Source organism: Pseudophryne corroboree, chromosome 11, assembly GCF_028390025.1.
Source record: "Pseudophryne corroboree isolate aPseCor3 chromosome 11, aPseCor3.hap2, whole genome shotgun sequence".
Lineage (NCBI taxonomy): Eukaryota > Metazoa > Chordata > Amphibia > Anura > Myobatrachidae > Pseudophryne > Pseudophryne corroboree.
Window position 1 is genome coordinate 242696901 of NC_086454.1, and position 12329 is coordinate 242709229.

A 12329-nucleotide genomic window follows, 5' to 3' on the forward strand; every position below is an offset into this window, starting at 1 on the left:
TAACTAAAATCTGTTCAAAACAATTTCTGAGTTCATGAAAATTGAGCAAAGCAAGCAATAGAGTAAATTAAACAAAACTAAAAAAAAAAAGGACAAATAGTATTTTTTTTATTTGTTCCATTTATATAGTCCAGTGTAGACTTAAGCAACATGTGAAATCCTAGCTGTTATGAAACTATGAATCCTAACATGCCCTGACAGTCACTCACCGGGATTTGGATTTCCATACCAGTTGGAGAGCTACAGGATGCCTACCTCTAGTCCAATTGGTCTACTGCATAAGAACCATAGAGGAACAATTATTATAAACTATTGCGGGCTTGCTAAAGGATAAAAGAGTAATGCTCAGCAATGAAAGTGCAAAACTGCAGTTTAAGTGCTTCTTTGCATCAATTTTCAATTAGAAGTATTATCATTTTACCCTTTATTATTATTAGTAATAATAATAATAATTATAATTATTATTATCATCATCAATTAATGCTAAAATTTGCTCACAAGAAATGCAAGTATTTTCTCAAATGGCTGATGTCTTAATAGCTAATAAGTTTCACAGTGCCTGTACCTAACTGTGTGTATGCACAAAGTCACAGTAGCAATTGAGACGTACAGTCTGAGAAATGTATTGGAAATGCTTTTCCTGGGCGATGAATGGGAGGTGGCTATTCAGAAGCACAGAGATGGTCCATCTCCTGGGCTTATAATGGGAATGTTGGGGGCCTGCCGCTGAACTGGTTACAAACTGAGATGCTTAGGGGCAGATGTACTAAGGGGGTGATTCCGAGTTGTTCGCTCGCTAGCTGCTTTTAGCAGCATTGCACACGCTAAGCCGCCGCCCTCTGGGTGTGTATCTTAGCTTAGCAGAAGTGCGAACGAAAGATTAGCAGAATTGCGAATAGAAATTTCTTAGCAGTTTCTGAGTAGCTCCAGACTTACTCAGCCATTGCGACCAGCTCAGTCCTTTTCGTTCCTGGTTTGACGTCACAAACACACCCAGCGTTTGCCTAACCACTCCCCCGTTTCTCCAGCCACTCCTGCGTTTTGGTACTCGAACGCCTGCATTTTTCCGCACACTCCCATAAAACGGCCAGTTTCCGCCCAGAAACACCCACTTCCTGTCAATCACACTACGATCTGCACAGCGATGAAAAAGCTTTGTTATGCCGTGAGTAAAATACCTAACTTTTGTGTAAAATAACTAAGCGCATGCGCTCTGCGAGCCTTGCGCATGCACAGTAAGCGACTAATCGCAGTATAGCGAAAAACGGCAACGAGCGAGCAACTCGGAATGACCCCCTAAGTCTTGGAGCCTGAAAAGTGCATAGAGATAAAAATACCAACAAATCAGCTTCTGTCATTTTTCAAACGGGAGATGTACTAAGCAGTAATAAGAGTGGAGAAGTGAGCCGGTGGAGAAGTTGCCCATGGCAACCAATCAGCATTGAAGTAACATTTATCATTTGCATACTATAAGATTATACAGAGCAGTTGATTGGTTGCCATGGGCAACATATCCACTGGCTAACCTCTCCCCTCTTTTCACTGCTTAGTGCATCTCCCCCCAATACTATGTATTGTTTATTTGAGACATTGCAGGGCATCAAACCTCTAGCTGTATTTCCAATCTAAAAATTTTTTTTTTTTTTTTTTTACTGTGTTTGTGTCTCATAGCAAAAAGTGAGACCATGATTGTGAATTGCATCTCTTACCCTTCAAACTCTGGCAGATACTGTAGTCTCCCCACCAGGATTTTCCAGATTGGAGATCCAAAGTTACCCTGAAGATGCAGACAATGTTAGATATAGTCTAATTGCAGAGTATATATAACCAGTGTTGAAGGAGAGGTACAGTAGCTACCTGTATTTACAAAATAGATCATTTGGGTCTATTATGGCAATTTAAGTTACCAAGAGTTCACAAAAGTAGGACTGACATGGCCTAGACTAAAATGACCATTTAATTTTTTTAACACTGGAGCAAACTGGACTAGTCACTGGTTAGCATACACGTTCGCTGTGCAACATTTTACCCACCCTCTTACGTACAGTATCATTCTTTGATGTGTTTATTTGTATGTGAGAGCACAGAATAGTCTGATGGGACAAGCTGAAAGAAATTCTGTTTACAACAATTCAGCTTAACCTTTAGATAACATGCATTACATAGATGGATTTGGTCCTTCAGGGTCTTTGCAACTGGCCACTGCAATATGTTTCTCTGTATTTCTACAACCCATAGAGATATATCATTGCTACTTAGTAGACCGAGCCAAGCGAAAAAATAATACATTTTTTTTACAATCTCTTTAATCTTTCTCTTGCCTCTGAGTAATGTTGTTAGTTTTTCACTCAGTTACATGAAATTTGCAACCCCCCCAAACACTTAATCTACTGTGTAATATGTCTTATTGGGCTACTAACCTTGTGTAGTGCCTGCCAGAACACAGCTGTGCTTAGCAGATAAATTTATAGCATCTTCTGTACTTTAGCTGAATTATGGTACAAACTAACCATGTTTACTTGCCAATATTTGGGTGTCTTCTACAGATACAGAATTACAAGAGTAAATAAACATTATACATTGTAACATGGGCATTAGTTGCAGCGAAGTAACTCAAGTGGCAATATCCTGGAAACCACCCACATTCTATTACTCACACAAAGCAGTGTCCAGCGTAGATCAAGAATTGCCCAACAACGACAAAAACCCCAAAAAGGAAGCAGTTAGCGCAGTATTCCCATCCCTGGGTAATTCATTTATTATTACCAGTTATTTATATAACGCACACATATTCCGTAGCGCTTTACAGAGAATATTTGGCCATTCACATCAGTCCCTGCCCCAGTGGAGCCTATAATCTATATATTGCAGGGCGGCAGGTTAAGGTGAGCAAACAGGAGCCAGCCCTGCATATGTTGGTGTTATATAGATGTGATAGGGGAAGAGGTCAGCGCTGTTTTATTTGCGGCGCCCGAGGCGTGCCGTCGCACGGGGCACTCCTTGCTGCTCTTTTGGTGGCTCCTGGTGCTCCCCCTCCTCCCCTTCATTACTACTCCGCTCGGGGCGGAGTTTCGTGTAATGATGCGTCTGCGTCATGATATCATGACAATGCAAACACGACATTACGTGAAACTCCGCCCCCGAGTGGAGTACTAATGACGGTGAGAAGGGGGAGCACCAGGACTCAGAGACTGAGCAATCGGCGAGCAGAAGAGGTAGATGCTGATGGGCATCTCCCTGCTGCTGGCGGGCATCTCCCTGAGTACAGTCCAATGTCCAGGCTATAAAGGAAGGAGGCTTCCCTAATATGTGCACAGTATCTCCACATTCTATAGCTCAGCATCACCAGGTTCATAGATACTTCATGCTTGGTTTCCCCCTGCAGTTCATGTATCTATCATTCGGACTGTCCACTTCTTCAAGAACCTTCACCAAAGTGATGGTAGTTCTGTTCCCAGCAAACAAATAATCATGGTATCGCCTTATCTGGATGCCGTTCTTGAAACAGTGACATTGAAACATGTCACCAAAAGTGGAGCACAAGTGATGAACTTCCTACCGGAATTTGGTAAACACCCCTAAAGAGCACTACACAGCCCTGGCAACTGGCATTACACAGCCCTGGCAACTGGCATTACACAACCCTGGCAACTGGCATTACACAGCCAGGGCAACTGGCATTACACAACCCTGGCAACTGGCATTACACAGCCAGGGCAACTGACATTACACAGCCCTGGCAACTGGCATTACACAACCCTGGCAACTGGCATTACACAGCCCTGGCAACTGGCATTACACAGCCAGGGCAACTGACATTACACAGCCCTGGCAACTGGCATTACACAGCCCTGGCAACTGGCATTACACAGCCAGGACAACTGACATTACACTGCCCTGGCAACTGGCATTACACAACCCTGGCAACTGGCATTACACAGCCAGGGCAACTGACATTACACAGCCCTGGCAACTGGCATTACACAGCCCTGGCAATGCATGACACCCATCCCAGAGCATGAAAACACTTTGAACCAGCATGGAACCCAGAGCATGAAACCCCTGGCAATCAGCATGACACCCAGCGCATGAAACCCTTGGCTATAAGCAGGTAATTTAAAAGTAATTAGAAGTTTACTGTAGGGAATAATGTATTAAGGGTATTGCGGTGTGTGGCATAATATGGTGCAGGGGGCATTACTGTGTGGGGCTTAATATGGTGGAATTTATTATTTTACCATGTGGTGGCCATGATCTGTTGGTGCAGGGTCAAAAACTGGGTTGTAAGGTAGTCTTTTCAGGTGAGACCATGCCCATTTTAACAAGGCCCTGCCCCTTGCCGGGAGCATGTGCGCGCCTTCGACGAGTGCGGATTTGTATTTTTTTTATGTCTATGGAGGGGGGTGGGTGGGTGCATTTTATTATGTCAATGGGGGGAAGGGGCATTTTTAAATCTCGCACTGGGAACCAAATTGGCTAGAAACTGCCCTGGAAGGGGTGTTTAAACACAAAGGGTAAAAATAATAGGAGCAGAGGCATCATCTGTATATCACAACATTTCATGGGGTAGCAGATTGCTTCCTCCCTAAACAACTATGTATGTATTTACTCGCTGACATGTGCTGATATATCCTGATATAGGATCCAAATACTTGCCAGGTTGGAGTGAAATTGTGATGTACTGTATGCATCACAACCAGATGTGCAGTTTGCATTTGCTCTGATGCAGGCAACCAAACCTATAGCAGAATTTGATCCAGTATTTGCGACCAGAGGTGCAACCATGTGGACAGAGGTGATTACACCTAAAGATGTGAACAGTGTTGTGACTGGCAATACACATACATCACAAATAGTGCATATCCTCTAGTGTATCATCATGACTTGTTCTGGGTCCAGCGATCATAGCTCAACTGACTACCCTCTTTGATGTGGCCCTCCTAACTATGGGGGTAATTCAAACCTGATCGCTAGGGTACGTTTTCTGCATCCTTGCGATCAGATAGTTGTCGCCTACAGGGGGATGGTAAGTATATGGTGTGTGCACGTGTGCGATCGCATTTGTAGCAGAGCTGCACAAACATCAGTTTCTGCAGTCTCTGCTCAGCCCAGGACTTACTCAGCCGCTGCAATGGTTTCCTGGTAATTGGGGCAGGAGCTGACATCAGACACCCTAACTCCACACATAGTTACATAGTTACATAGTTGGTGAGGTTGAAAAAAGACAGAGTTCAACCTGTATTATATAATATATATCACTTAGATGCTGTAGCCTTGGATATTTCTATCAGTTAGGAATTTATCTAATCCATTTCTGAACTTATTTAGTGAGTCCACCATTACTACCTCCTCTGTTAGGGAATTCCAGATCTTTACTGTTCTTACTGTGAAGAACCCTTTCCTCCGTTGTGTATGAATTTTTTTTTCTTCTAACCTCAGGGGGTGTCCTTGTGTCCTGTGTAGCGTTTTTTTGATAAACAGTTTGTCTGATAAGTCCTTGTATTGTCCCTTAATGTATTTATAAATGTTAATAATGTCCCCTCTCAGTCTCCTCATTTCCAGTGTAAACAATTCTAACCTTGTTAGTCTTTCCTCATAATTCAGTGCCTCTAACCCCTTAACCAGTTTGGTGGCTCGCCTCTGAACCCTTTTGAGTTCCAAGATATCTTTTTTATAGTGTGGTGCCCAGAATTGTACACAGTATTCCAGGTGTGGCCGTACCAAAGATTTATACAGTGGCAGGATTACACTCTCATCCCTTGTCTCCATTCCCCGTGTTATGCATGCTTACACTTTATTTGCTTTTGTTGCTGCATTTTGACATTGCGTACTGCTACTAAGTCTATTATCGATGAGCACTCCCAAATCCTTTTCAACTACGGTTATCCCTACATTTTCCCCATTTAATTCATAGGCTGCCCGATTATTCTTAGTCCCAAAGTGAATAAATTTTAATTTTTGTAAATTGAAACTCATTCTCCATTTGTCTGCCCAGACCTCCAGTCTGGATAAATCATTCCGCAGAGACTCAACATCCTTGTCTGAATTAATTACTTGACACAGTTTAGTGTCGTCTGTGAAAATTGACACTGTGCTTTCTAGGCCCAATCCCAGGTCATTAATGAATATGTTAAACAGCAATGGCCCGAGTACTGAACACTGCAGTATTCCACTAAGCACTGAGGCCCATTCAGAAAACATCCCATTTATCACCTCTCGCTGTTTTCTGTTGTACAGCCAATTACTTACCCAATTACAAACAGTGTTTTCCACCCCAAGCTCTTTCAATTTGAAAATTAGTCTCTTATGTGGCACTGTGTCAAAGGCCTTAGCAAAGTTCAAAAAGATCACATCCACTGCTTTACCCTGATCAATATTATCACTCACTTTCTCGTAGAAGCTTATTAAGTTACTTTGACATGACCTGTCCTTCACAAAACCATGTTGGTGCCTATTAATAACCTTGGAGGTATCTAAGTACTCTAGTATACTATCCCTTAATATACCTTCCAGTATTTTCCCCACTATTGATGTCAAACTTACCGGTCTATAGTTGCCGGGATGAGTTTTAATTACCTTTTTAAATATTGGGACTACCTCTGCTGTACGCAAGTCCTTTGGTATACTGTAATTCCTGATGTAATTGACTTACTGAAAATCAAATATAGGGGCCTTGATAGCTCTGAGTTACGTTCCATAAGAACCCTGGGGTGTAGTCCATCCAGCCCAGGAGATTTATTTATCTTAGTTTTACTTAGTCTCTCTCGGACCACTTCCTCGTTTAACCAAGTACTTAGCAAAGGGCAAACGCAAAGGGTAAACGCCTGAGCCCGCCTGCTTTTTTCCGAACACTCCTGTAAAACGGTCACTTGCCACCCACAAACAGCCTCATCCTGTCAATCACCTTGCAATCACCCATGCGATCGCTTTTTTCACACCATCCCGTAGCTAGGCACCAATGCCTGGTGCAATCGTCCGATGCGCCGGTGCATTGTGGTGCATATGCATGCACAGTTCAGATCTGATTGCCCGCTGTGCGAAAACGCACAGCAGCAATCAGGTCTGAATTACACCATACAGTATATTATAGCACTCTTGTCTGGCTGTATTGCACCAAGACATTCTTTCCAGTACCCATAACTTCCCTGCATAATGGGCACTGAGGTTTTGACCATAGGATTTAAAATGACAATAATTTGATAATAATATAGCACGTTAGGTTTTCCATTTCTTATTATTGCCATTTGAAATCTAACAATCTATACCATCAGGAATCTATGAAAAGCTGCTGCTTAGTAAATCTAGCCCCATGTCTCTAATTACTCACGTGTCTAAGAATATGGTACAGAGCGCTCCCTCTTAGAGGACATCTTCTATTCACCATAGACAGTCCTTTGGAGGGGGTGTCACCTCTCTGGGAATACTACATAGATGCTTACGGATCTGGTCAGTATACCAGCAGTCGGGATGCTGGCAGTTGGAATACCGACGCTGGGATACTAGACCGACGCCGGGATCCAATGCTGGTGTCAGATTCTCCACATTTTGACCGCCGGCATACCAAGCGCCGGGATCCCGATACCATCCAGGCATGATATCTTCACACAGATGTTCCACTTACATTTATTAAATTAAAAAGGGAAAATGAATTATATATATATATATATATATATATATATATATATATTGTTTAGTGAATACTTTTTACACCCTTTCATTTTGGTGCCAAACACTTCTTTGTTATGTTAAATAGGAAAATACATTTTTAGAATCTACTTATCAAAAACGAATTTCCATTTTTAAAAGTAGTGTTTTTTGTTTCTGAATTTACCATGTAGCTGGGTAAAAAAAAATTGCAGTGCAACTTTGTATATTCTCTCCAGTATGTACAGTTTATATTTGTGTCTAAATAAGTACAATTTTTTATGACAAACGTGCATATATGTGGCATATGAATAATGTCTGAGACAAACATGATTGTGACTTATCTATTCCCACTTCCCTCCTGCATTCTATTCTGTTAATATTTTTAATGTATTAATTGTACATTTTGTTATTCATAGTTCTGCTGAGTACACATGAGTAGTCCAAAGTCCACTGTTGTGTATCACTGCAAAAAAATGTAAGTGACAAATTCTATTGGAACTTTGATCCTCAGTTTGTTAATATGGTCAGTATGTTTTTCCAATTTGTTAAGAACTATTTGTACTTTGGATTATTAATCTATGACTAAACTATGTGCCTTATACTCACCTGATGTTTTGAACTCAATCAATGTTTTGTCATCTTCTCATGACCATATTATTTTGTAAGGATTTGTCATTGTACAGTCACAACAGACAGATAGACAGACAGACAGACAGACAGACAGATCGCTATATAGAAGATAGATGATAATAATTGTATATATTTAGCACTTTTCTCCAGAATGTGTCCATAGATAGATAGATAGATAGATAGATAGATAGATAGATAGATAGATAGATAGATAGATAGATTTGAAAGCAATTATTATAATATCTGTCTGCTTGGTTACAAGCTCCTGTCTGTCAGTCTTGGCTATGCTCATCTGTCATTTGGTATCCAAAATTCACCTTATACATCTGATACTGTATATCTTCTACTTATACCCCTTTTCCACCCAAAACTCAGTTTCGACCTGGGTAATTGAACACGGGTTTTATTTTGTGTCACAGCGGCTTGAAACTTTGTTCACACTGCAGGCTGGATCCAGGTTAGTGGCAGGTCTTCCCTCTGCTGGCACTTGGAGATGACATCATCTCCGAGCACCGGTGAGCCATGGATTTAACGGGACAAAGGTTGGATGACCTGGGTCACCAGTTTGCACTGGGCCTTCCCAGGTCCGGCACTGGTAGCTACCCAGGTTGGATTCCCAGGCAACTGGACCCATTAACTGTTCCCAGGTAACTGGACCCAGTACTGTTATTTTTCAGGGACCCTTTTCTACTGACCCGCGACACAGGTAGACCTGGCTAAGACCTGATTTATTGCAGCAGTGGAAGAAGGGGTATTAGCGTCCTGTCCATCTCTAAACCTAAATTATACCTTAGATTGATAAGCCTTTACCACCTATAGTTGAAGACCTGAAGGCATCAGAGTTCCTCTAAGGGCAGGATATTTCATGCATCGCATTTTGAATGCAATACATTACACCACGTATTGCATGCTTAGTGGCGTGAATAATGCCATTAGAAATGTACAACTGCAATTAAAATAGCAAAGAACAGCTGTTCCAATAAGAGCTGTCTTTTGCAGTTTATGACCCGGGAGTCCTTCTGCACATGCGCGAGCCACAGGGGACACTGAAAGTGATCCTATTGGATACCACTCAGAGAAATATGCAATTAGAAGCCTATGGGCTTCTATTAGACTATGCCATATATACATGGCATTGTCTATAGGGTACAAGCAAAAATTTATGGAGCTTTGTACAAACGGGAAATGCGGTCAAACCTCTGAAAACGCAGTTTTTGAAGTTTTGATCACATTTTCTCATTAGTACTGTACATCCCATCCTAAGTCTGTAAAGCTTTAAAGGAAAGGCAGACTGCTATAGGTCTTATAAATTATAACCTCTCTACTGACAAACAGTGTTTGAACACTGGGAACTATAGAAAATTTTGTAGTAATGTTCCAGTAATGAAAACGACTCTCTTCAGACCCCCATTATGCTCTCCTGGGTGAGGAAAAAGTACTGGGGCCCAGGTCTGCAATTTTTGGGAGAGCAGGGGGCCCAAGGAGTGTGGTCAGTCTTGTACAGAGACCCTGTCTCATAATGTTTTGTACATATGTCCACAGTCATGCAGATGAGAGCCCACTGTGCCCCCTCTTACCCACTGAGTGCAATGCTCAGAGGCCATGAAAGAGGAGAGCAGGGCATGGAGCAGCACTTGTTACAGCCACAACCCAGCTTCCTATGGCCATGGTTATAGGTCATGGGTCTTGTTATTACTTTCCAACACAATAAAAATTTTTTGTGGGAGTGAGTTCATTAGTGTCTTAACATTATTATTATTATTATTATTATTATTATTATTATTATTATTATCTTTTATTTTTAAGGCACAAAAAAAATCATAGAACTAGAACACAGGGCAATGGTGGAACAACTTACTCTATCACCACTTTACCTGTATTTTGTAGGGAAAGTGGACATAATTTGCACTGGTAGGAAGGCAGTACAGACTCTATGGGGTAAATTTACTAAGATGCGAGTTCTATTTAAGATGGGATGTTGCCCATAGCAACCAATCAGATTCCAATTATTATCTTCTAGAAGGTGCTAGATTAATGAGAAGTAGAATCTGATTGGTTGCTATGGGCAACATTCCATCTTAAATAGAACTCCCATCTTAGTAAATTTACCCCTATGGGCCAGATGTAATGAAGTCTGTGTTGGCCAGAGGTGCAGGTTCTCGGCTGACTCGGATGGTTTTTTAAAGCGACAATCACGTACAAGGCATGGTTTTTCCTTGTACGCGATTGCCGCTTTAAAAAACCCATCTGATTACAGCTGTGAATCCGCACCTCTGGCTAACTCGGGCAACTGATAGAACAGAGGGGTTGGAAGAAGGTGTGGAAAAAAATAAAGTTTGAGTTTGTTAGGACTCTATGCTTTGTATGTAGATCTGCAGTCAAGGGTGTTGAGTGGGAAGGGAGCAGGTACTAATTACCAGAGAGGTGCGATGAGGTCAATAGTAGGGGAGGCATTGGCTAGTATCACAGCCAGACACACATATATATGATATGGTGGTGAGTTTTGACTATAAAATTATTAGAATAATACAGTGGTTCTCAAACTTGATCCTAAGGACCCCACACAGCTCATGTTTTCCAGGTCACCTAGCAGGAGCACAGGTGTAGTCATTACTCACTGACACATTTTAAAACATCCACAGGTGGAGCTAATTAATTCACTTGTGATTCTGTGAGAAGACCTGGAAAACATCAACTTGTAAAATTAAAGTAAAAAAAGCTAAAAACAAAAAGCCTAAAAATATAATTATTAAAAAAAAATGTTTTTTGTTTGTGCTGTACCCCAATGTACTATACCATTTTTATTTTATATTCATAAGTACTGGGACACTGTTGGTCAGACTGCAGTATATTATTATTTCATACTCATACACGTATTGTGCAACACTGTTGGCGAAGGTCAACTGCAGTGTTCGATTACTATTTCTGATGCACACACATATTGTATGACACCGTGGGTGAAGGTGGTACCACAGTAATATATTTTATTTCCTATTCATAAACGTATTGTGCAACACTGCTAGTGAAATTAAACCACAGTGTTTAATTACTATTCCTAGTGGGTGGGTGGGTGGGCCCAAGGACAATTTCATCTTGTACCTCTTTTCTTTGCATCATGGGCCTAATTCAGACCTGATCGCTGCTGTGCATTTCCGCACAGGAGCCAATTAGGTCTGAACTGCGCATGCGCTGCAGTGCGCTGGCGCATGCCAGACAGCCAACGGCCATCTCAGCCCTTCGATCGCCTCTGCTGATTGACAGGCAGAGGCAGTTGCTTGGCGGGAGGGGGTGTGCCGGCGGTGTTTGGCCACCATTTTTTGGGGGGAGGGCCGCAGTTGCTGCATGACATAACGCGCAGCCGCTGCGACCTGGATAGCGACGGGTAGCTCCCTGCCTGCACGCTGGAGCTGCGCCGGTAGGGAGCTACTCATGAAGTACAAAAGCACCACTGCTGTGTGATGCTTTTGTACTTGTGCGGGGGGTTAGGGCCTGACATGCGGGGCGGACTAGCCCTGTTCTGGGTGTCCCCCCCGCATGTCTGTGTAACTGATAGTAGATGTGCTAAATTTAGCACATCTACGATCAGGTCTGAATTAGGCCCTATGTGCTGTTTGGAGAATTGCTGACTGTCTACTTGTGTAGACAACAAACATTTGTATCATTTATTAAACTGCCACCCTGTCTGCCACTGCAGTGCCATTCTGTTTTCCTAGATGTTGGAAGATTAAGTGCCTACTGCTGTCGCTTAGCTTAGTCATCCAGCTACCTCGGTGCAACCTTTTGGCCTAAACTGGATGAAAACAATATTGTGAGCTGTGAGGTGGTCAAACTTGACCGGAAATGAGTGGACATTAATGCTATTGAGGTTAATAATACTTTAGGAACAAAAACACCCCCAAATTCTGTGATTTTAGCTATTTTTATGATTAAAAAAAAAATACAGATCCTAATCAAACACAGATCCAAAACACAAAGGAGATACAGATCCAAAACAAGAACCCAAAACCCGAGATTTGGGTCGGCGCACATCCCTAATATGAATAATACAAAGA

The 12329-nt window shown here is 42.0% G+C and overlaps 1 long non-coding RNA gene across 1 annotated transcript in view; it reads left to right on the plus strand.

The window, feature by feature from the left end:
* The first annotated feature begins 3841 nt into the window (after nt 1-3841).
* The window catches only part of LOC134970132 (uncharacterized), a 30843-nt gene continuing 22355 nt past the window's right edge, over nt 3842-12329 (plus strand). The window contains exons 1-2 of the long non-coding RNA XR_010189683.1: nt 3842-4111; nt 8064-8122. This is a non-coding gene — a long non-coding RNA (uncharacterized LOC134970132). The remainder of the gene's footprint in view (nt 4112-8063; nt 8123-12329) is intronic.